We start from the raw sequence: 26889 nt of genomic DNA on the forward strand, positions 1-26889 counted from the left end.
ATAACCCCATTAAAAACTGGGGCTCAGAACTGAACAAAGAATTCTCACCTGAGGAATACCAAATGGCTGAGAAGCACCTGAAAAAATGTTCAGCATCCTTAATCATCAGGGAAATGCAAATCAAAACAACCCTGAGATTCCACCTCACACCAGTCAGAATGGCTAAGATCAAAAATTCAGGTGACAGTAGATGCTGGAGAGGATGTGGGGAAAGAGGAACACTCCTCCATTGTTGGTGGGATTGCAAGCTTGTACAACCACTCTGGAAATCAGTCTGGCGGTTCCTCAGAAAATTGGACATAGTACTACCGGAGGATCCCGCAATACCTCTCCTGGGCATATATTCAGTAAGAAGGACACATGCTCCACTATGTTTATAGCAGCCTTATTTATAATAGCCAGAAGCTGGAAAGAACCCAGGTGCCCCTCAACAGAGGAATGGATACAGAAAATGTGGTACATTTACACAATGGACTACTTCTCAGCTATTAAAAAGAATGAATTTATGAAATTCCTAGGTAAATGGATGGACCTGGAGGGCATCATCCTGAGTGAAGTAACCCAATCACAAAGGAACTCACATGATATGTACTCACTGATAAGTGGATATTAGCCCAGAAACTTAGAATACCCGAGATATAAGATACAATTTGTAAAACACATGAAACTCAAGAAGAACGAAGACCAAAGTGTAGGCACTTTGCCCCATCTTAGAATTGGGAACAAAACACCCATGGCAGGAGTTACAGAGATGCAGTTTGTAGCCGAGATGAAAGGATGGACGATCTAGAGACTGCCATATCTGGGGGTCCATCCCATAATCAGCCTCCAAAAGGTGACACCATTGCATACACTAGCAAGATTTTGCTGAAAGGACCCTGATATAGCTGTCTCTTGTGAGGCTATTCTTGTGCCTAGCAAACACAGAAGTGGATGCTCCCAGTCAGTTATTGGATGAAACACAGGGCCCCCAATGGAGGAGCTAGAGAAAGTACCTAAGGAGCTAAAGGGATCTTCAACTTTGTAGGTGGAACAACAATATGAACTAACCAGTATCCACTGGAGCATGAGTATCTAGCTGCATATGTATCAGAAGATGGCCTAGTTGGCCATCAGTGGAAAGAGAGGCCCATTGGTCTTGCAAACTTTATATTCCTAAGTACAGGGGAATGCCAGGGCCAAGAAGTGGGAGTGGGGGTGGGAGGGAGGAGATTAGGGGGGAAGGCATGGGGGACTTTTGGGATAGCATTGGAAATGTAAATGAAGAAAATACCTAATTTAAAAAAAAAGGAAAAAAAGAAAGAAAATAAAATTAAAATATAGTTTAAAAAAAAAAAAGGAAGAAAAGAAAATAGCCCAGTTGCTGGAGCCTTTACAGCTCTTCTCTCAAGCAACCCTTTCCTCTGTACAGAGTGCCTATTTCAGTTATTTGTTATAGTAACAAATCTGAATGTTACTTGATTTCTATCTTTTTAAACAAAATCCTTAAAATGTGTCTTCTCCGTCGTCTTCTCAACAGGTCAATATTGACCAACTCAACGTATGTGGTCTGGTATAAAAAAAAAAAAACCTCTCGAAAGACCACTCTTGTGGCTACTCTACTCTCATGACCTGTAACATCAGGATATGAGTATATATGTTGACAGTGTCCGGAAATGTCACCTCCACTCTTAGCTTAGCTGTTGAGGCCATGTGGAAGAATGTACTACCAGAGCAGGCTTTGGCCAACTCAGGAGTGGGAGAGAGAGAATGACCTGGAAGTGGCCATCAACTCTATGGGCCTGCTGGACCTAGCACACTCTGGGTCCAGTTCATGAGTTTTGGGGCTAGTTTAGGAAGAACAAGACCTCTTGCTGTTGTTCTGTCTTCCAGTTGGAACTCCCTATCAGGATCCCTCAAAGAGTTCACGAAAGCATACAGAAAACAGCTGAGGTGTGAGCATTCTTCCAACTGACGCATCCCCCAGAACTCCAAACCAGTAAAGACAGGGGTGAGGATAACAATTCTAAATGTGTTTTCAACTCTAACTAGCCTCTTAGAGAACAATGGAGTATAACGATAAAGGAGAAAGAAGAGTTCAAACTGACATCCGCATTGTGGATAGAAATGCTGTAGGGCTTGTACTGGAGGCGGGGAGGTGGGGGTGGGGAGTCCATCTGAGGTTTGTCAAATGCAAACCTGTTATATAACTACTGGATGCCGTGGCCCCAGGATCATACGGAAGGAAGACATCCTAGCAACAACCACCAAAACAGGAGATAGTTGACTGTGAGTAAGGGTGACCTTTGTCGAAGGAGGAGTGGTGTCCTGGATGGGTCTCAGCTGCTGACATCTGATGGTGGTTAAAGAAAGAGAACTCAGCGCTGGAATAAACGTTGAACAGACGCTGCCAGACCCTGAGCAAGGAACTGTGTTCTCCCAAGGCATGCTGAAATCCCGTCTCCATGTTGAAACTCCAGCCCTTCCCTCATCACGGTTATTGCCTAACTCGGTCACCCACTATCACCTGCATCCTGATAACCAGGACAAAGGCAGTGTCTGAAGATAAAACAGCCTGGTCTGGACAAACAACCCCAGGAGGGAGAACCAGGGAGCTGGCACACAGGTCCCTGAAGCAAAGGGTTAACTTCCCACTCTCCACCCCCCCCCCCATATAAACTCCAAGTGTCCCCTTCCCTTTCATAGACACCCTTTTCCTGCTGTGTCTGCCCCTTGCTGTTTGAAATAAACAGCAAGGTCTGTTTATTTCTGCCAGGTCTCCTTCTGCCATCTCTCTAGACTGCCTCTGAAACCTAATATTTGCACCCTGTATTTTGACATAATCACGAATGTGCTTAGTCCCCTTCATATAGAAAACTTAACAGCAGACAACCTGGATACGCTGGCACATGACTATAATCTTATATTCTCAAGTACTATCATCAGGTACTTGAGAACGGAAGCAAGAGGGTCGTAGTTCAAGGCCTTACTGGGATATAGGGTGAATTCAAGACCAACTTGAGCACCTTAGTGAGACCCAGTCTCAAAAGCTTAAAGGGCTAGGGATGGAGCTCAGGGGCAATCTACTTGTTGTATAGCATGTGTAAGGCCCTGGGTTCAACCACACACACACACACACACACACACACAGAGAGAGAGAGAGAGAGAGAGAGAGAGAGAGAGAGCAATCAAACCAAGCCAAAGAAGAAGAAAAAATTTAACTTAGCATCACTTTCTCAAAGGCATGATTGTTCACTAGAACTTTCCCCAAAGATTAAAAAAAAACCACACTACACCTGCTCTGCCCAGCTGAGTACCCACTAGCTCCATGGAGCTACAAAGACCTAAAAGTAGCTAGTTCACCTCAGTGAGGGACCAAACTTTTAAGTTTGTTTCATTTTAACTAATCAAAATTAAAGTTGCTAAAAGTGTGTGAGTGTGTGTGTGTGTGTGTGTGTGTGTGTGTGTGTGTGTGTGTGTTTGTGTGTGTAAAAGCCCCTAAAACACACTGTGTGCCTGCCGATGTGGATTTTTAGAATTGAACTAGTGTCCTCTGGAAGAGTAAAAAGTGCTTTTAACCACCCATGCACCCCAAGCCTCCAAGTTCAACTTCACCTGGGGTGTGGAGTGTGGGACACCGAGCTCTGGTCAGTCTGCTGTACTCTACCTGGAAATGCTTCGTGAAGTAGTCACAACATCTTCTTACCCACCTTAATGTCACACCTTTTCCCTTCTTAAAACACAAATGTGCCCTAAGACTCCTGAAAATGAGTTTCTGAGTCACTAGTGATACTCTTTGTGGCAGATTCAGTAGGCCTTCTTGTGTTGTGTTGCGGTTTCGGTTTAGTTTTGTTTCTTCTCACAGTAGTCTTCTTTGACACAGTTGGCAACCCCGCTGTGAGCTCGTGCTCTTAGATTCCAGAGATGTACCTGTATGCTCACCTTTAAGAACATCAAATTTGAACCAGCTGGGGAACTCTGCCCCAACATCCTTTCTGTGGAGATTCTCTTTCCCTGTCTTTTTACAGCGGCTCCTTACCACTCTTTGGGGCTCTGGTTACATTTGCTGGGTCCTCTAAAGGTAACCCCAGTCTTTGCTTTCATTGTATTGCCTGTGTGGCATTCGCCACAGTCTTATCTCTCCTTGTTTATTGCTTAGTTTCATTTTATTTACTTCCTCTTTCTATAAACCTAATATAAACATTATGAAAACAAAGACTTTGTACACCTTGCAGAAGGATTCTTGGCACAGGACAAGTATTCAGCAAATATTTGTTTAATGACTAGATGAAGGTGTTCTCTGGAACATTCTAAAAGAGGATGTGGCCAGTACTGAAAATGCTGTAGACACCTGAAAATCAGCTAACCTATTTTGGGCTGGCAGGGATGGAGGCTGGATAAGAAGTCCCTAATAATCCCAACACAAACTGTCTCAGTGGAGGTTAATTTGGTTTGTTTGTTTGTTTGTTTTGTTTTGTTTATAATTTATTTTATTTTATGTGTATTAGTGTTTTGCCTGCCTGTATGTCTGTTTGAGTGTGTTATAGATGATTGTGAGCTGCCATGTGGGTGCTGGGAATTGAACCTAGGTCTTCTAGAAGAGTATTCAGTCCTCTGACCACTGAGCTATCTCTCCAAGCCCTGGTTTGTTTATTTTGAGGCCACGTGTTGCTGTATAGCCTGAGCAAGCCTAGAATTCACACTCCTCCTGATCTTGGTTCCCAAGCACTGGCATGGCACATGTGTTCTACCAAGCTCAGCTCAGTAGAGAGGTGAACATGGACAATTAACTTGAGGATGTGGGAAATTCAGGGAGCATAGCATTAAACTGAGCTAGAAAGGGGGAGAGAAAGCAAGCCAGGGAAGTTGACCAATGCTAACCAAGGGTCCAGGTATCTTTGTATCCTTTGCTTTAAAAAAAAAAAAAACAGATTTGAACTTGATCACATGCTAGAAGGAAAGAGTCAGTTGAAGAATGAGGAAAGTGGTCAGAAGGAGGCTCTTGAATGAAAGCGGATGAGACACAATCTATCTAGTAAAGAAGAATGGGTTCTTGGGAAAGGTTGGCACTTCTCCAGGTCTGGGTGAGAGAGACTGTGGACAGAAAAGGGAATACAATCAGGAAAGAGCAGGAAATGAAAGGGCTTGTTCCTTGTGGATTGCGTTTTCCACTTTAACTTAAAAAGCCCTGTGAGCTGCTGAAAATAAGGATCAGGCAAAGAGAAGTCAGGTGTGACAACCGGTCTGGTATCTAAGCTACTTAGAAGGTTTAGGCAGGAAGATCACAAGTTCAAGTCCAGCCTGGGCTACAGAATGAAGGTAAGATGAGCTTGGGCAACTTAGTGAGGCCCTGTCTCAAAATAATAAACAAACAGAGGGAAATGTAGAAAGAGAAGGGAAGGGAGAGGGGGGAGGAAGGAAGGAAGGAAGGAAGGAAGGAAGGAAGGAAGGAAGGAAGGAAGGAAGGAAGGAAGGAAGGAAGGGAGGGAGGGAGGGAATAGCTCAGTGGTAGAGTACTTGCTTAGCATCTACATGGCCCTAGGTTTAATCCTCAGTAGCACACACACACACAGAGACACACCCACACACCCACCCACCCCCCCCCCACACACACACACAGAGAGAGAGAGAGAGAGAGAGAGAGAGAGAGAGAGAGAGAGGGGCTCTTGCTGCCAAGCCTGAGTTCTATCCCCAGGACTCTCATGGAAGAAGAAGGCTAGAGCTAACTTCCACAGGTTGTCCCTCTGCCTCTGACACAAATAAATAACAAAGTCATAACTAAAGCGTAATGTAAAGAGCTTGGTAAGAGAGGGTGCTTAGAAATATGGGAAATCGGAATGAGAAATACTTAGTTTGGAACAATGACCAAGACGAGCATGGAGACAGTAAAGTGACCTTTGTATTCTTCAGGACAAGTTCTGGGCCACATGTCCCTCTCAGGTGCTCTGAAAGAGGCCCCACATTCACCGTTCCATAGTTACCACAGCATGTCTTCATCAGAAGATCTTCAAATATTTAAGTCAATCTGCTGTTCTCTTAATGTAGTTCCAGAAAGTGTAAGACGACCCTCCAGTCTCCTGTTAGTGCTTAAAGGAAAGGTGTGTGAAAATACATCTTGTGTACATGAAGGGTAGTCAGGGGTGCTATTAGGTTCAAATGGTAGAGAAGATCTACTTCAAAAAATGGTCTGGGATATGGAACACACTGCTTCTGCTCCCTACGGTCATCCCAGATATGAGAACTAGACGTTACCTGGGGCAGAGGTGAAAGGGGCTGAACCACACACAAGAGGCTCAATTGGAGTTTCGTGTGTAGTGACAATCAAGGGTGCTGAGGAAGATCAGAATAGAAGTCCGCTATGGAGTCCTTTGGGCTAACAGGTCCTGCCTGTCTTAAGAGCAAGACCCCACAGGCTGAGCATACATTCTTCCCTCCCAGGAGTTCAGTTCTCAGAAATGAGAACCAAGGAGTACTGTGGGGAAGGCAGGTGACTTACTAGACTCAGAACTCTCCCCCACTTCCTGAAACAAACAGCTTGGAGGGCTCCTGCTAAGCGCACTTCAGGCAGACTTATTGAAGGGGTGGCTCCTGAGCTGTGTAAACTAGCAATGCCGCTCATGCGCAGTCTCCTGACCCAGGCAGCCGTGGGACTGGACTCTTCCTTCTCTCCTACAGCTTCTTCCTCTCACTGACGTAATTTGTCCTTCCACGCAGGTCTTTCAAATACGATCCTTGGCAGAGGTGTGGCAAGAATCAGAGCAGAGCAAACATTTAAAGAACTGGGTGTACTGCATTCTGGATACAAGTGCAAAGAGGGGAGGTCGCGGGTGAAGTTTGGCCTTCAGAGAGCATTCCGATGTGGGACACTGAGTCCCAGTGGGTACATCTGACCTGAGGGATGACGAAGAGAGGGCAGGCGGGGCAGATAAAAGGCGTGTGAGTAAGAAAAAGATAATGAGCTCCATTTTGAAGGGGAAAGTCCTCCTGATAGGTAAAAGGAAAACTATTCTGAAATAGGCTTTGCTTGAGAACAAAGAAGAGGTGCTCAACTCCTCACCTGTGGGTATCACATCAGCCTGTCCCAGGGGCTCCACTCACATCTAGATTCCTATTTGGTTCCAAGGCCATAAACCAAAGTAGAGGCTCTGGTAGGACTCCTACATCTGGACAGGGTCCCAGCAGGAAATGACAATGGGCCAGTATTATTCTCAGGCAACAGAAGACCTCTAGAGAGGAACCTCGGCAGACAGACTCATCTTCTCTACAAATCAGCATTGACTATACTTAGAAAAACAAGGCCAGTAGGCAATGGTGAAGCAAGGGTCCTTGTCCTCTAACATAATGTGCTTGTACAATGGAGGGACCACTTGGATGCCGTCCTCTTATCTGCTATCTGTTAATCTCCCGCAGTAAGGCTTCACACTACATAGCTGTTTTTTATCTGGCAGCTTGAGGCAAACCATACCACACCACATCACAGCACATACATTATACCATATACACACCATATCTCACACACACACCACATATACTACATATACTACACATAAATCATAATACATCACAATATACTACATATGCCACACACACATACAAACATATCACACACATACACACATACATATACACACACCACATTACATACACACGACACACATATACATACATTACACACTCACAATATACTACATATACCACACACACACATACATCATACTATACTATATATCATACACATAAACATCCTACACCATACATACATACATACACTATACACAAATCACACATCACAATATACTGCATATACCACACACATACACACACACACACAAACCACACACACATACACATACATATACAGTACACACAAATCACACATCACAATATACTGCATACACCACACACATACACACACACACACACAAACCACACACACATACATATACAGTACACACAAATCACACATCACAATATAGTACATATGCCACACAAAAACACACCACACACATACACACACATATACACATACATCATACTACACCACATATCATAAACATACCACATCCTAAACCACACATATTACATACACTACATACAAATCACACACCACACAAAATCTATACATACCACACTCACATATACATACAGCACACATCTGCAATAAGGCCTTTCCTAGGTGAATCCCTGAGCCAGCATTCTAACTATCTATTTTTTTCTGACCAACACTTCCTGGGTGACGCTTGTTTATGCTTATAGCCTCTCCAAGTAAGAAGGTGGGAGAGACCCAAGAGGATAGTAGTGGCAAGGATAACACTGCAGATAATGGGGTGAGGAAGCAGATAAAGGAACCAGAAAGAGTTGTTGGGCCAGTGGGGCCAGTTCTCCTGAATGTCTATGAGCGCTTTGGAATCCCCACTCCAAGTTGACATCAGTTTACACACACACACACACACACACACACACACACACACACCATAAATGAAGTGATCTGAGAGCACAGAACTGTTTTCTCTGCCCCTTTGGTGTCCCCATCTGACACTTGTTGATCCAGGACTTTCTGGCATGCAGTTGTCCTCCTTTCTGGAAACAGAGGCACCAGGACTCAACCAGAAGCCATCTCTACAGCTCATGGAAGAAGAGCCATGAGCCCTGAACACTGGGGAGAGGAAAAGACAATTCAGGTGACAAGCAAGGATTCTTGCTGTTCTCTTCCTGAACTGAGCAAGGATAAAGAGGGCTTTCAGAGGGCTGAGCCAGAGGTAGGCGCTTCTCCCAGAACATGTGAAGAAGGTGAACAGCTTCCTGGCTCCAATCCTATAGAGCCATAGATGAGGAGAAACCATGGCAAGCTGCCCACAGGTGGACAGAGTCTGATGGAGAGAAGACAAGGGTACATAGATTGGATGGGTTGACATGCCCTAACCTAGAGAGAAGATGGGGCCATGTATTCCTAAGTAAGGCCAGCTTCAGGGGCTACTGCCCACAGCTAAATCAAGCACCCAGAGGCATAGTGGAACAAGTGCGTATGGAAAGACCTCAGGCCAGCAAGGTAAGCAGCTGGTTCATCACCCGGCCTGCCTTGGGATACTCTCACTCCATGCCTGGTCTCTGCCTTTCAGTCCTCCAGGGAACCTCTGCTTTCTGAAACCAGGGTCCAGGACATGGGGTAGATACTTTACTAACATCAGCAGCATTTGCCTGAGCCAAAGCTTGACTTATTTCCAGGGGATTCTAAGAAAATTCGAGGAAATACTAACTTCCCAAGCAAGGAAATGGAGGCTCCATGAAGCAGAAGAACCTTCCAGTCCCGGCTTCCTCAGCCACATTGTCACAGGCTGACTTGACTGTCAGGTGTCCCGGCCATCATCTGGTAAGTATTAGTTAATCACTAATTAGAAATGTCACAGTCAGAAGGAGGAGTGGGTAATGGCTGGCACAAGTGCAGGGCGGTGGCTCAGCAAGGGTGTACATCAAATCCCAAGTGAACAAGGGCTGCCTGCCCTCTGAGTCAATCCTGGATCCAGTGGCCTGCCACTGTCCTACTCTCGGACAAGCAAGCACCTTTTCCTCTAGCCAAGCATTCCTCTGTAATCAAACAAGCTCAGTCAGTATTTCTGGGGTCTGGAAGGCAGGGAAAACTGGATTTCAAAGACTTTTCGAATGAGAAAGTGAAAATGGCCCCGGGCAATGGCCCAAAGCTATGCTTACAGGATCTGAGCCCAGCTCACCTGGCACCCACCCAGGGACTTAGTTTTGGAGTCAGCACTCCACGTGGCTCCAAGCTGGACACTCCTTCCATTCTTGACCCTATGTTGCTGCTGACTTCACTGGTAATAAGTTCAGGCAGCGCCACCTCAAGATGCCCACTATGCTGCCTCAGAAGCCAGGACTCAGAGATAGACACACTTATCTTAGTTCCAAAGCCTTTCTAAACTCAGAGCTACCACCCCTGCTGCTGCAGTCTCCCACTAACTGTGTACCTAGTCCAGTGGACCTTACAGTCTAAGGAAAGCTGGCAGGGCCTAGATGCAAAACAAAAGCATTAGTAGAGATTCCTATCTAGGAAAATGACTATGAACAAACTAGTCTACCTCTCTAAACTCCAATTTCTTTATGTGCTAAGCAGGGATAATATTTTTTAAAAGATAGATAGATAGATAGATTTATTTATTTATTTATTTATTTATGCTCATTGGTGTTTGTCTGCATGTGTGTTATGTATAGACTAGTTATAGATAGTTGTGAGCTGCCATGTGTGTGCTGGGAATTGAACCCAGGTCCTCTGGAAGAGCAGCCAGTGCTCTTACCCATGGAGCCATCTTCCTAGTGCCCATCAGAGACAACGATACACAGCATGTATTGCTGCTGAGAAGATCAAATGAGACGACTTAGAAAGTTCCCACTAAATGGGTGGATCACAAATACAGTGTTCTTTCCCTCCATCTTCCCCGCCCCTTCTGCCATGCCTTCCCTTCTTTTTGTGTGGACCCCACAATTCCTCCCCATCAGCACTCCTAGACTTCTCTCTCCCAAAGCCTGCCTTGTACCAGTCAGCTTCAGCAAATCTTGAACGGGTCCCCACTGCCAAGTCCAGTGGCATCTCTGTCACTCTGCCATTCAAGGCCCTCCAGCTTACTTTGTCCTTTAGTCTTCCAGACCTGTTCTTCAGAATATCAAGGCTGGTGGGAGGGATCTCTTCCCGAGGGCTCATTCTGCTCAGCTCTCTTCAGTCATCTCATTGTCTGGATGCCCTTTCCTGTCTCTCTAACCAGAGGCTTCCTTGCTTGCTCTGGGGATCTCTCTCCTCATAGAGTTTCAGTTCACTTACTGTGTTAACCTTCGCAGCATGAAACCATGCCTTTATGCTTTCTTGGGTCATTATCTTTTATCCCCTTTCCTGAATGGTCCTTGAAGGCAAACTGAAGCCTCGTGATTTTTTTGAGTTCCCTGGTGGGCCAGGAGACCTGGGTGGGAAGACAGAACTCGGTTTGAAGTCACACCTCTAGACCTGAAACCAAGTCTTTGCTCCAACATCAACTATGAATTAGAAGACATCATGTTTCTCAGCTACAAAAGAATCATTCAACGTCATCAGAATATTGCTTTGTCCTTTGAAACATTTGCTGAACACATACTATGGGCCAGGTCGTATTTTCAAAATGTATGAGCTCATCTAGTCTTCAAAATCTCAACGTAAGGAGTGGGTGTGGTGTGGGTGGAGGAAGAGTATAGAAGCCAGAGATGGTTGATGACTACACTGTAACCATATTTTCTGCATACAACAGGGCAGATGCACATAAGAACTCACAGCAGGTATGACCTCATATACAGGACCTATACAAGCTAACCAGACAAAATCTCAAATGGAAGGGAGCAGGGAGGTAGCTACCAAATCCTAGCCCTGGCTAAGGAGTTATGGGTAATTAGTAGTTGATAGGAAAGGAAAACTTTGTTTTCTTTGAGGGTTTTTGCAGTGGATAGCCATACACCCAGGAATATAGAGGCAGCATTAATTGAACTCAATGGCTTTAAAAAATGATGGCATAAAGCTGAGTGGGTAGGAAACAGGGTGAATCTGGAAGTAGTTAGAGGAGGGGGCATACAGATGACCAAAGAACAGAGCGTGAATTCTCAAAGAATTTATATATTATACACACACACAAAGAGAGGGAGAGAGACAGAGAAATGAAGAGGGAGAGGGAGGAGGAGGAGGAAGAGGAGGAGGAGGAGGAAAAGAAGAAGAAGGAGAAGAAGAAGAAAGAAGAAGAAGAAGAAGAAGAAGAAGAAGAAGAAGAAGAAGAAGAAGAAGAAGAAGAAGAAGAAGAAGAAGAAAGAGGAAGGAGGGGGAGGAGGGAAGAAAGAAAGAAAGAAAGAAAGAAAGAAAGAAAGAAAGAAAGAAAGAAAGAAAGGAGAGAGAGAAAGAGAAAGAAAGAAAAAAGAAAGGAGAGAGAAAGGAAGGAAGGAAGGAAGAAGAAAGAGAAAGAAAGAAAGAAAGAAAGAAAGAAAGAAAGAAAGAAAGAACGAGAGAGAGAAAGAAAGGAGAAAGAGGAAGAAGAAGGAAGGAGAGGAAGACAATGAAGAAACTCTGGCCCTGAAATGCCAAACTCTAGCATGAAGTATGTAGAAATTAAACAAATTAATTAAGAATCTATATAAAGATACAGCATGTTAGACACAAAGAGGTACCTGGTAAGTCTTTGCTGAATCTGAGTCCTAGATCCTTAACAGAACCCCTAAGTCACATATACACAGCAGTAGGGATGTTGCAGTGAGTAGAATGACAGTGAGCTTTGGTCTTCAAGGAGCCTTCGTTATATAGAACTATAGGCTTGACATCAAGTAAATAGCAGCTGCTTCTTACACTTGTGACAAATCAGTAAAGGTATATTGTAGAACACCTGGAGCACACATAAGGACCTAATGTGGGATGCAGAGTGTGGGTAGAGAGCTGTGAAAAAGACACGGGAACCATACATCCTACACAGGGACTGGAATAATACAAGTGGAAACAAAGAGTAGAAAGGGCCTGGAGGTAGGAGAGCTCTCCTAGGCAGTGAGAACAGCAGGCACACAGGTCTGAGGCAAGGCAACACAGGGTCCTTGCCAAGAACTTCAACTTGGCTTGCCTAACAATCAGGAGATGGAACAAAGTAAGGCCACTGTGGGCCTTGTTGGTCCTGCCTAGAATTTGGATATGATACACAGTGGGAGCCTACAGCCGGAGAAGTGACATGCAGGTGTGCTGTCTCAGAAGCTTAATTTGGCTGCTGGGTTATCTATATATGAAAGAGCAAGGGCAGATTCAAGAGAAGAGAACGGAGCTAAAGAAAACAGATGTCTGAGACATGCCCAGTAAAGGCTGTGCAGTATCCTTGGTCACTTGTCTGAGAGGTGGTATCAGGGACCTGTTCCTAGAGCAGCGGAGGCAGCCTCTAGGCCTGAGCCCAAATTCTTCTGGCACACGCAGGGCCACCCCACTGCCTCCTGTCTGACCCACTAGCTTCCTTCTGGTGGGACAGCTACTTAGAGTGAGGTAGAAAATGTAATGCCCACCCCTTTGAAGTATAGGCTAAGCCACAAACTGGTTGAACCTGTCCAGAGGTTGTTCTGAGGCAAAGACCCATCCTACCCAGCTCAAAGTGGCCTCACCACATTCCTGAGCCCACACTCACCCTCAGGAGGTGAGCGCCCATCTCCACCCTCTCTGCCCAGACAGTTGGCACCAGCCTAGCCTCCACTTACATAACCCAGTCCCGGGTATGGCTCCATTTCCCTGTCAGGGCTGGGCAGCTTCTGAAGGAGCGGTTAATAGGTAGGTCTCAGTTCCAGATGTGAAAATAAAAACCAGTTTCCAGTTCTACTGGTCCATACATCAGGACTCGTGAGCACATCCACACCACAGACACCCAGAATCAGATGAGGAACTGAAGTGGCCCTTTGCTGGGGTGAAGGGACTTTACTGTAGGCAAGACACACAGCCTCTCTGTCTGTTTTCTTTAACTGTGAGATGGGGAGATGACCAGCCCTGACATGGACATTTCATAAGAGAGAAGGAAGATGGAAGTGACCTTAAGTGCCTCAACAATAATTTCTGCCTCATGCTGTGTGATTCATTCATTTATTGGCATCAAAGCACTGAGGACTCACTCCTTGGCCAGAGCTCACAGAATAGTGCACATAGCTCCCCCCTGATAATGTATCCTCCTGTCCCCAACCCTAAGGCAGTCAGGGACAGGCAGAAGCTTGACTCTTAGTTGTGCTGCTTACATTAGGGACATTGCATGCTGGGATGGGGGAGCACCACCCTCCTTCAGCTGAGACATGATTACTCTAAAGCTCCACGTGACCGGAGCAGCAGGTATTTCTGAGGGATATGGGAGGACATAACCATCACCCAGGAAATGGCAGTTGCAACAGCCCAAAACTGGATTAAAACCAACGTCTAAAATTAAGATTCTTGGAAAGATTTGGTGCCCAGAAACCAGACAAACAAACAAACAAACAAACAAATAAGCAAGCAAGCCAAGGCGAGCTGGAGGACTGAGTAGTTACATGTACCCTTCGACTGCTGTGTTTTGTTTTTCATATTGTTTTGTTTTGTTCTTGGAGGGTGTCCTATTTACTATTATAGCATTACCATTGTCTGTGTCTGTGATGTGTGAATGGTATGCACATACACACACTCCTGCCAAGGCATGTTTATAGAGGCCAGAGGACAATTTTCAGGAAACTATTCTCTCTTCACACCTTATTTGTGCTGTGGTATATAGTCCAGGCTGGCTGGCCCATGAGCTTCTGACTATGTCTCTTGTTTCTGCCTCCGATCTCTGTATGAGAAAGCTAGCTTTACAGATGTGAGCCAATACACTCAGAAGGTTCCAGACAATGAACTCATGTCATCATGTCTGGGTGGCAAACACATTCACCTCCTGAGCCTTCTCCTTGACTCTGTTTTCTTTTGCTATTGTCATTGTTAGTATTGATTAACTGATTGATTGATTGATTGATTGGAGACAGAATCTTGAACTTCTGATCCTCCTGCCTCAGTCTTCAGAGTACTGGAATCATAGGATTCTTTCATCATCCTGGCTTCCATCAAGGTTTTTATTAAGGTGCCCTGTATGTTTAGAAAGTCAGATTTAAGTCAAAGAAATGAATCTATGAGGGTTCACATGTATACATGATAGCCCAAATAGCACATGTATATAGTCTGACATAATTAGATTCACTGATTGACTCCATGCAGTGAGGAAGGGTATTCCAGAAGAATGGCTAACAGGGTTCAAGAGGAAAAGCCTCTTGGGAAAGGTTGGGGATCCTGCTTTGGGATTGTGAGGGGCATCTCAGGGACGTGCGGATGAGAGCTGAAATGGTTTTGGTTTTGATTGAGCATCAGAACAGACATAAGAAGAATTGAACGTTGTCACGGTCACGGCAGATAAGCAATTGCTATCCCCACTAATACTCCTGCCATTGGAATAAAATTGGCATAAAGGTATTGTGGGGACCAGGCCAACCCAAAACTTACTCAGAAGCTCGGCTGAATGGACAAAGGGAACTTAGTCCTGTGTCCTTGTCCAAGATCAGAACTCGAAAGTCTGGTCTAGGGCTGAAGCCAGTGCCCCAAAGAAGCCAAGGTTTAGATATCTGGGGACCCAGCTTTTCCCCCTGGGCTGTGGTTGTCAGACCTTTGGCAGCTGTGTCTGATGTATCCCCATAGGGTGTTTGTTTGTTTTTGACAACATCATCTACTTAGCTCTCTGCTGACCTTGGCCATTCTAAATAGAATATAAGATGCTATTCTTTTAAATAAACTTGCTTAGCATAAGGAAAAGCTTGTTCAAGACCCCAATGTTTATCTTCTCCATCTTCTATCTTCTCTACCTTTATCACCCCCTTGCACCTCCCCACCAGGACCCTGTCACTGAAGAATGACCTTCGAGGACAGGTCAGGGTATTAAAAAAAAAAAAAAAAGGCAGATGTCACTCAAAAAGTAGACTGAGATGGGGACACATTGCTCTAGTTCACTTCACAGCTGTGTCTGTCCTTCCCGCTAGTGACGCTGCCTGCGCTGGTCAGCTCCTCTGTATGTGCTGGCTTTACACCCTCGAACCCTCTCACCTACCACCTATGTTTACAGGGCCTTCAGGGCAGCTGATCTGTGGATCTCCTGGCCTCAGACTGGCTGTCGTCACATCCTCATTCTGCTGCTACCTTGTTTTTGAGATCTAGGGCAAGCTATTTACCAGCCCTGTCTCTCAGTTTCCTCATCTACAACACCAAGAAAATGTAAGAGCCCTCGGCCCAGAATATTGCTTGTAAAAATAAACAAAAGTTCTAGAACTGTACATAGCACAGAGTCAGGGTTTAATAAACATTATTTACTTTTTGCTTTATTTTCATTTGAAAAGTAACCCAGATAATCATTTTAAATGACAAACATACTAACCATATTTTCTAGACTACCTACAAGATATTTCTAAGTCATAATAAAGAACTAAAATATAGCAACCGCAGGGACCAGGAAGATGGTTCAGACAGTAATGGTAGTTGCTGCCAAGCCTGAGAACGTGAGTTCAATCTCCAGAACCTACATGGTTGGATGAGAAAACCAACTAATCAACTCCCACAAGCTGTCCTCTGACTTTCACATGCATTGTACGGTATAAGGGCATTCAATCACATGTGTGTGTACATGCACGAACACATGATGATAGACAGATATATACACATGCACACATGATGATAGACAGACATATGTAGACCTAGATAAATATAGACAGAGATAAAGACATCTAGAGATGACATAGATATAATGGAATAAAGGAACCAGGAAAACAGTTGTCAGCATATGGATGAAGTCAGCAAATATTTTGAAGAAAAGGAGTTTTAGGAAGAGCAGTGGGTAATGTAGGGAGCACAGGCAGAAAAGGAATGGGGATTTAGAGGAAGATGGAGGGGCTAGGGTTGGAAGTTACACCATATTGATGGTCTCTGTGTATACAGAGGGAGAGAGGGAGAGGGAGAGAGAGGGAGGGAGAGAGAGAGGGAGAGAGAGAGGGAGAGAGAGGGAGAGAAGGAGAGGGAGAGAGAGGGAGAGAGAGGGAGAGAGGGAGAGAGAGAGGGAGAGAGAGAGGGAGAGAGAGAGGGAGAGAGAGAGGGAGAGAGAGAGGGGGAGAGAGAGAGGGAGAGAGAGAGAGAGAGAGAGAGAGGGAGAGAGAGGGGGAGAGAGAGGGAGGGAGAGAGAGAGAGAGAGAGGGAGAGAGCAAGAGAGCACTTAAGTTCACTTTAAGAATTAAATGCAGTATCAAAAATAACATGACAAATACTTGTATACTGACCAACTATCCTGTTGATTTGCTTGTCTGCCTGAGAGAAAAGTTCTCTGGGTGGCTCATGCTGGTCTGGAATTCACTGTGTAGCCTAAGCTGGCTTCACATCCACAATTTTCCTCCACCAGCCTCTGGAGTCCTGGAATTATACGTGTACACCACCGTGCCCAACCCCATCTACCTTCCTGCAAATAGCATAATACCATTATTGTTTTAGGATGAATAAAACTCTATTTTGATTATGTTTTCTTTATCTGCTCATTGATGATGGGGTGTGACTGTTGTCAACAACACTGTGGTAGACGTCACCATGAGGTGCTGCCATTGTCACCTGCCTTTGATTCCTTCAGGCTTATACTCAGTAGTGCATCTGGGTCGTTTGATAGAGCTACTTTTCTTTTTCAGGGCCCTCCATACTGACTTCTAACTTACACTACAGGAGTGGGATAGGAGCTCTTTTTCCGGCCCATCCTCACCAGCATTTTTCATTCTTTTTTTTTTTTTTCTGACTTGTTTTATGTTCAGTTGATTCTTATTGTGTAGGTGTAGATTGGTGCACAAATCATCACATTGTGTTTACAGAGGTCGACTGTAGAGTTGGTCGTCTCCTTCCACCTTTATGTGGGCTCCAGATGTTGAACTCAGGTCTCCAGGCTTATATGGCAAGGCCATCTGGCCAGCCTGTTTGTTTCTTTTAATGTCAGGGATTCTGGCAGGGTCATATGAAATCTCAATGGCATTTCGATTTCCATGTGATTAAAGTCTTTAAACCCTGTTTATGCATTTACATATCATTTAGACAATGCCTATTCAATTCATCTGACTACTTGTTAATGGACTTATTTGATCTCTGGGTGATTGGTTTTCTGAGTTATTGTGCATTAATGGATATTAATCTGTTTGATGAATCTCTGGGAAAGATTTTTTCCTATTCTGTTGTCTGCATCACTCCCCACTCCCCTGAATATTATGCTTGTTTTGGGGGTGCTGCTCTTTGTCTTCTTTCTTTCTCTGGTTTTGTTTTGTCTTTGTGGTGTCGGGCACTGAAGCCTCCATCTGCTCTGCAAATGTGCAGTCACTGAGCCATACCCTCTGTCCTCTTTTCTTTCTTATTTTGATATGGGTCAAACTGGCCTCAAATCCTCCTGTCTCAGCTTCTCAAGTAGTTGAGCGTTCAGGACTGCACTATTCAAGCCCAGCTATATTTATTTTCAAGTACAAATTTTACTAGTACATCAGCAACAAAAGAATCACTCCTTAGAAGTGTACAACACAATGATTTTTTTTTTTGGTATATTTAAAAAGTTTTTTTCAAGGATCATTCAATTCCAGAATATTTTCACTGCACAAACAGAAACAGTTATGCAATGCTATTACTGTCACTCCCATTGCCGCTCAGACTGTCTCGGATAGCCACTGTTTGCCCTCTGTGCCTGAGAGTATGCCGCTGTCCATTCATGTAAGTGGATCTGACAAAACATGTCTGGCTTCTTTGACTTCACCTGTTTTTTGACGTCTGTCTACACCAAACCCGTGTCTGTGCTTCCTTCCTGTGGCTGAACACCATTCAGTGTGTGAGAATGCACTTCTATTTATCCATTTTCGCCTACCACACAATTGAGTTGTTTCTGCTTTTGAGTGATTACAAACAATGCTGCTGTGAATACTTATGGAGAATTTCTTACATAGTTGAAAGCTTTACTGCTGTTGGTCTTACTGGGTCATATGGAGAATCTACATTTGGCTTTCTGTCAACCTGCTAGACTGGTTTCCAAAGTAACTGAACCATGTCACACTCTCAAACAGAAACCCAAGAGAACTCCCAGGGTATTTTTAGATCCATTCATTTTGATGTCTATGACTGCTGGCATCCATTTTGTATATATACTGCATTTTATAAAACACATTCTATATTTGATAGACATCGATGGGTTAGTTTCAATCTTTCTCTGTTATACACAATGTTTCTACATTCTTCTATAGGTTCAGAGTATAGCCAGTGCTCTTACCTGCAAGGTCTACATCTCCATATTCAACTAACTATATATTGAAAATAAATTTATTTATTTACTTGAAAATTATACACACACAAAATCTATCTATCTAATCTATCCATATATAATATATTGTGTATGTAATGTATATATAATATGATATAAATACATGCTACATATTGTGTGTAGATAGATAAATAGATAAACAGATATAATGTATATATTGTCTGTATGTATATACATACATAATATGTAGACTACGTATGTACATACATCCATACATACATACTCTATATATTATTGTGCAGATAAATAGATTAGATAAACAGACAGACAGATCAAATTCACCCCCAACTTTCTCCCCTCCAAATCTTTGCCTATCCTAAACACCAATAGTCTCTCCCAATTTTATAGCTTTTGTGCTTTGTTTTGAAATCACAGAATCCAGAGTGCTGCCTATAAATGAACAGGTCTAGAGCCATCTACTGGAGAATGGGTAGCCCTCAGGTACTGCACCACAAATAAAAACTGACCCTCCCACTCCCATCAGCAATCACTTTCCAACAGCTCCTCAGCTAGGGGTCAGGCTTTAGGACCCTCTCCCTCAGCCACCTTGGAATTTCAGTGGCTTGATATTATCTAAGTTTTTGATGTCTTTCCTCCCCTTGTCACACGCACAGCACCCTCTGGCAAGATGAAAGCCACCCAGGAAAGATGAAGTTTCTAGGTTGGTACCAGCATGATTTTTCCATGTTCTATAACTCAAGTCTGTGGCGACCTCAGCAAGAGGGTCATACTATCAAGTTCTGGAGGGTAGTTAAGGGTAACAACAATAACCTGAAATGTTTGGGGGCACTATAGTACTTGAATAGCCCATGGAGAGGCGCTGTTCCTTTTAACACCAACCTGTTAGGGTAATTCCATTTAAATTCCTACTATATATGTATATATTTTATTTCTATATAAATAAATGTACTTATATACAGTATATAATATATAAAACATATTTATATACTATATAAAACTATATTATACTATATATGTATATATTCTTAAATATACATACAAGTATATGTAATTAAGAAGCTTCTACAGTAATAGGTTTCCATATTACTTTTTAAAAGGTGGTTAATGTTAGTTATTCTTCCCTATACACCTTCCCCCTACTCTGCCTTCTGATTACCCATTGCATTTAACCCTTCCTGCTCCATTATCTCCCCCATTGAACTACCAGAATATCTTCCCCTCCCTTCAAAACCCACTCATGGTCCCTTACTAGTTTCCTACAGTTTAAACATACACCGAGAGTCAAGCAAGCATCTGCATAGGACAGAGAACAGTGGAGTTTGTCTTTCTGGGTCTAGTTTCCTGCATGTAATGCTGATTATTTCCAGTGCTATCCCTTTAGCTGAAAATGTCATCATTTCATTTTTCTTTTGAATTTCATTTTCTTAACAACTTAATAATATCCCATTGTGTAAACACCGTGTTTTTTGTTATCTATTCATAAGTTAATGAATTTCCAGACTGTTTCCATTTCTTGGATATTGTGAATCAAGGAGCAAAGACCATGGATGAGACAGTATTTCTGTTGTAGGAAACAGAGCCTGTTGCAGATAGCCCTGGGGCTAATTATATTTGATGTTAATTCTATTCTCCTGTGAGGGCTGCGAACAAGGAATGAGTCAACACTCAGGTGATTTCCTGTAAACCTGCTTCCCACCTAAATTTGTAAAATAAAAGAGAGCTGATGATTGGGCAGATAAAGGGAACATGGAGTGGAAGGTTGGGAGAGAGAAGGAGAAAATGGGAGAGAGAGAGGACGCAGAGGAGGAGGAAGAAGAAAAGTGGAGCAGAAGCACATGGCTTGGAGAAACTGCAAGTTCTAAGGGTATGGGGAAGATGGTAGTGTAGTTGTAGATCTGCCCAATCTAGGCGCACAGCATGTATTCATATTAATTGAGTTGTTTTCATTGCCTGGGCTTATTTGGGTTGGAGATTTACCACAACAGAGCTCATTGGGCATATTCCCAATATTGGCATAGTTATCATGTAAATCATCTATCTCTAGTTTTTCAGGAACATGCACACTGATTTCCATAGTGGCTGCCCCTCGTTGCACTCTCAGCAACAGTGAATCAGTGTTCCCCTTCTCCACTCCCAACAAAGCAAGTGTTCTCATTTATTTATTTGATCTTAGCCATTCTGACTGGGGTTAGAGGAAATCTCCAAACACTTTTAATTTGCATTCTCCTGATGGCTAAGTTTATTGAACTTTAAAACTGTTTCCTTTACGTGTACATCTATTAGCGGTATTGTTGTGGTAAATCTCCAACCCAAACAAGCCCCAGAAATGAAAACACAACACAATTAATATGAATGCACGCTGTGAGCTTAGATTGGGCTGATCTACCGCTTGCTACACTACCATCTTCCCCATCTATGAGATCCCTTAGAACTAGTGGTTTCTCCAGGCCATGTGCTTCTGCTCTGCTTTTCTTCTTCTTCCTTCTCCTCTATGTCCTCTCCCCTTCCCTTTTCTCCTTCCTCCCTCCCCCAACCTTCTGTTCCACCTTCGCTTTATCTGCCCAATCATCAGCTCTCCTTTATTTTACAAATTAAGGTGGGAAGCAGGTTTATAGGAAATCACCTGAGTGTTGCCACTTTCCTTGTTCGCAGCCCCTCACAGGGGAATGTTATTAACATCAAATATAATTAGCCCCAGGGCTATGCACTACACAGTATGAATACCTAGTGCCAGTGAGGTCAGATGAGGGTGTTGGATCCTCTGGAACTGGAATTACAAATATTTGTGAGCCACTGTGTGGGTGCTAAAGACTGAACCAGGGTTCTCTGCTAGAATAAGTGTCTTAACTACTGAGCCATCCCTCCAGCCCATTGAATATCTAAAAATCACTTCTCACCTGTTTGTATTTCTTCTTTTAAGAAGCCTTAGGTCTGTGCCTTTTTTAAATTGGATTGTTTATTTTCTTGATGTTTAGTTTTCTAGGTTTCTTTGGTTAACCCTCTACCCAAAAAAGAATTCTTTCTTATTCTTTAGGCTGCTTCTTCACTCAAATGATGGTTTCTTTGATACACAGAAACATGTTAGTTTCATGAGGTCCTATTTGTCAGTTGTTGGTCTTAATGACTTTACCACTGGGGTTTCCTAATCCACTCTGCTACTCTGTGCCTCTTTATTGGTGAAATAAAACCACTAACATTCAGAGTTATTACTGTAGGTTGTATATTAATTTCCTGTCAATTTGTTGTGATAGATGTGTTTTATTAGACCTCATTTGATTGTTTTGGAATTTATTTACTTTCTGTGACTTCTTGGGTGTATTAATTTTTCTCTTAATATTGAAATATTCCTTCCAATATCCTTTGTGGTAAGTAGTAGCATCTGGATACATTCACAAACACTTCATGGACTCACCAGCAGTCCGTTCCATAGAGTTGGGATCGCAAGTACCAATCAGCAGCTGTGGTACTACCTAGCAGAGACAGCCAGGCCTCAGCCTTCACATGAGTCAGCAGGAGGGACCAGGAGGAATGCCAGGAGAGAAGCTATGCTTCTCTCAGGGAAGTGAAGATCTTTGCAAACATGGAAGACCCACTAACATTGAAAAGCTAACTCTAAAAGCAAGCCAAGCTCAGCCTCCGTCACTGTGGTCAAGTCCTATTTATACCTTCCAAACATCACGTGACCTCCACATGTCTTGCCTCAGCACATGCATCTTTCTTAGTTGACATCACTCTGCCAATCAGCCCAAGTCCACAGAAGCAGCAAGAAGTTGCAACATATCACTAGAAGTTTTTTGGTGCATTCTCTATGGAGGCCCGACAAATGCAGCTCAGCTATGCAATGTAAGGCAGACCAATACATGGGTGTCATTAACAAAGAATCCTTCATCACGTGTCCTTTCATGTGCTTGCTTTAGCAAAACATCCTTTCTTCTGTGTCTGCTTCACAAGTCTGCCTTAGTCTTTCATCTTTGTCCATTCCAGGAAAACATTCCTTCACATGTTTGCCCCAGCAAAACACCATCCAATCAACTTTCCAAAGAACCCTTAAGTTTCCACATCATTTTCCTATATTTTTTTCATTGTCATAGCTTAATGTTGTGGACATATTCTCCTTGTTTGAAGTTTTTTTTTCTTCTTTTCATGCATACTTTAATAAGCAATGTCAAGATACTCAATATATTCAAACATATACTATATTAATGTACTCAAACATATCCATCATTTCATTTCATCTGTGAATTGTCTCTAAAAGTTCATTTTCAAAGTTATGGAGACTGGCAGTCCAAGGTCACCATGGTAGGAGACCCAGTGCATGGTAACAGCCTGGTTCTTGGTTCTTAGTATACTGATGGGAAAAGAACATATATTGTCTTTCTCTTCAGCTAGGGCTTCTCAAATAGTTCTTTCCCAGATGTGTTTTTTCCTACATGAAAGTAATGCATATTTCTTGTTAAAGTCATTTTTAGATTACAGTACTTTACTGTTTTCTTAATAATTGTAGTGAATGTGTAACTAAAACCTCTACTGTACTCTCTACTCTGTTCTTGACTATAGAATGCCAATACAACACCAGGGGTGGCAAATAATCCTGGTGCTCAAGAGACTGAGGTGGGAAGACTGCTGCTCATTCAAGGCCAGCCTTGGAGACACAGTATACAAGGCCAAAGCCAGCCTGAGCTCCATAGCACATGCTAGACCAAGGCCAGCCTGAACTACAAGGTAAGACTTGCTCTCAAATAAAAACAAATGCCAAGCACACAGTCTCCCATGCTGGCGGCACTCCGAGTTTGTCTGTTTTAGGGAGTTTTAATTTTGTTCATTTGTTCAGGAGGGGTGTATAGTACACCTTTCTGCCAGCTCAATATGATAAAAAAAAAGCAATAGTTTAAAAAGATAAAATGTTAAAGGGGGAGGTGTGGGGGGAGGCTGGAGAGTTGGCTCAGAGCTTAAGATCAATTGTTGCTCTTGAAGAGGACCCAGGTTCAATTCCAAGCACCCACATGACAGCTCACAACTGTCTATAATTCTAATCCCAGAAGATCTGACATCCTTGTCCAGCCTCCAATGGCACCGGGTATGCAAGTGGTGCATGTGTGCACATGCAGGCAAAAAACTCATGCACATAAAATAATACAATAACTAAATCTTTAAAAATTAAAAAAAGAAACTATTAGTTGTCAATGATATGAATCCCACAAGGGAAATACCAAGTAATTTACATATTCAGTCTAACAATTTGCATATCTATTTAAATCATTGAGAATATATACTAAAGTAACCAATGTAAATGAAAGATACAAATATTAGCTTTATCTTTAATACCATAGCTTTAATTTATTTGTATATGAATGACAAACAGAATATAATTTTATTTTTATTTATTAAAAAAGAACCTAAAATAACTCTAAAAAGAAGTGTGTAAAGATTTAATGTAGGAAAAACATAATTTTTGGAAAAACTATTGGAGAAGACCTACGTAAACAAAAATAAAGTATTTGTGGCAAAATGAAGGATATCAGTCTTCTGCCTACGCCCACTCTCTCCATTTTAACACTCAGAAGGAAAGAAATTCTAGTTAAATATGCATAGAAGCCTTTATGACCCACACTTGGATCAGTGCAAAATACAAAAAGGTGAAATCAATACAGATATTCAGTGAAATCATTTATATTAGCAAAATCGATTTATTGCTAACTACTAAGGGACTGATTAAATAACTTACAGTTTGAGCCTATGAGAGAATGATCCCAAACTGTCTGAGGTGATTGAAATCAGTTAACAAGTCAGACCGGTGACAGCATGAAACATGATGGAAAGAGTCTTTTGGAAGTAAGTGGTTGACTTAATAAACTTTTTAGACCAAACTTTTAGACCAAAGTAAATGTTATAAATCTAATCAAGTTCTAAATTTTAAATTTACTTTATTCTCCCCACACTCTGTGTGTGTGTGTGTGTGTGTGTGTGTGTGTGTGTACAGAAGCTCATGATGTAAAACAGAGGTGTGGAGGTGTCAGAAGATAATGTGTGGGAGTTGGTTCTCTCCTTCCACCTTTAAGTGGATGTTGAGGCTGTCAAGCATGGGTGATAAGACCTTTAGATACTGAGCCACTTGCCAACCTTCAGGTCCTTTTGAGTGTAGAGATAGTAAATATCTATTATTAGAAGCATCAAAAGCATGCATCAATGAATTGAACCTTCGGCTCTTCCTTAAATATCTACAAATATATTGCTCCTTTCAGTAGGCTGGATAGATAAAACTAGACAGCTGATCCTTTCCATATTTAAACCTATACTTATCCAAAAGCTCACACTTCTCAGCTTTGAGGATAAATACAACTTCTTTCCTGATTTTATAATTCTGTGGAATTCAGTTGGTACTGCCCATGGACTGCTATCTGCATGGACTTAATACAAAGGAGTCAGGAGAACCAGACAGCAGTGTCTCCACTGCAACGTGAATCACTACACAGCATCTCAAAGACTGACAGAGGGAGCTCGTCACGCAGTGCATGCTGGGATTTGGGAAACCGAAGTGAGCTCAGCGCACACCTGTAACCTTAGCACTAAACCATCAGCTCCAGGTCAGCTTGGGATATGTAGCAAGATTCCATCTAAAAGGAAAAGACCTCATCGTTTATGCCTTCAAGTCATTAGACTAAGGCTCACAGTATTTCTACTATTACTTTTGGGAATAAACAATTCAATTTCCAGAGCAAAACCTTAAATCTCATTTGAACAATGCACTCAGTTTAACAGGATGCTTTTGGGGTGACACGGTTATTGATTTTATTTTGTTTTAGAATAGAGTCTCATATCATCCTTAAGCTTGAGATCACCATCCTCAGCCTCCCAGCATGGGGAGGGGTGATGTGCACACGTCTGGCTCCTGTCAGAGTGCTTTGTGAAATATAGCATCATACAATGCAGAAGCAGACAGTTACATTTACTTCATGTGTAAGACCCACAATAAAAACAGTGATCATTTAAGTCATGGTACAAAAACCACATAAAATTAGAGCCTGTTTTTCAGCTATTCTTTGACTATTTTTCAATCTGTAAAAGGCACTACGGGACATTCAATAAGGGCTAGAGACAGAGCTGTCACAGGCTGCAGCTTTGATCTGTGTACCGTGATAATACTGGCGACAAATAAATAACAGTCTAAAGCTGAGGATTTAAGAAGAATCTGAGCCTTTGGTGATGCTGTCGGATCTGTTATGTGGATTTTTTTTTTGACATAATGTGAATAAATGACAGTCACACAACATTAGGGCTTAAGAATCTTAAGTGATCAACTGAAATAATTATGAGGAGCTGGGGAGATAGCTCAGTGGTTAAGAGCACTGGATTAAGATTGGTTAAGAGTGGTTAAGAGGTCATCTCCCAGAGGACCTGGGTTTCATTCCTAGAATCCATGTGATCTTTCACAACCATCTGTAACTCCAGTTCCAGGGGATCCAACTCCCTCTTCTGTCTTTTGTCAGCACTAGGAATGCATCTGCCATTAAAATAATAATAATAAATGTAAATTAAAGAAATGCATACCAATCATTTGGAGGACCTGAGTTCAGTTCTCAGCATACACATGGCAGTTTACAGCTGTCTGTAACTCCAGTTCCAGAAGGATCTGAGACCGTTTCCTGGAGTCCAGGAGACACAGGCGCTCACACGGTATGTTTACATATATGTAGACAAAACACTCAAATACATGAAGTAAAAATAAACAACAGTGACTCATTTGTCTGGACTTTGTAAAATTACTTGTTTCCAATTGTAATTAAATTAAGCTAAGCACATTCTCTAGAAGGGTTCCAGGTTGCCAACGACTTGATGACCAGATTATATGCTAACTAAAAGTAGCCTGAAGAACGAACAGCCTTTTCTGTTCACGGAACAGAGCTGCCAAATTCTTTCTGCCAGCTGGGTTCCCCCTAGTGGCCCACACAAGTTACTTAGCCAGCAGATCAAAGCAACTCATCTTACAAGGTGATGCAGAAGGTAACAGGTAAAGTTAGTTCCCTTAACTCAATGAAAAAAAGCTTCTCCAAAAATA

General features: G+C 42.7%; 1 long non-coding RNA gene across 1 annotated transcript; it reads left to right on the forward strand.

Annotated features, from left to right (window-relative positions):
- The first annotated feature begins 8832 nt into the window (after positions 1-8832).
- On the forward strand, positions 8833-26882 carry Gm28856 (predicted gene 28856). Its single transcript, NR_151623.1, has 4 exons — positions 8833-9028; positions 9205-9349; positions 23391-23555; positions 24561-26882. It is a non-coding gene; the product is annotated as a predicted gene 28856 (long non-coding RNA).
- The last annotated feature ends 7 nt before the right edge of the window (positions 26883-26889 follow it).

The sequence above is a fragment of the Mus musculus genome, chromosome 1, assembly GCF_000001635.26.
Source record: "Mus musculus strain C57BL/6J chromosome 1, GRCm38.p6 C57BL/6J".
Classification (NCBI taxonomy): domain Eukaryota; kingdom Metazoa; phylum Chordata; class Mammalia; order Rodentia; family Muridae; genus Mus; species Mus musculus.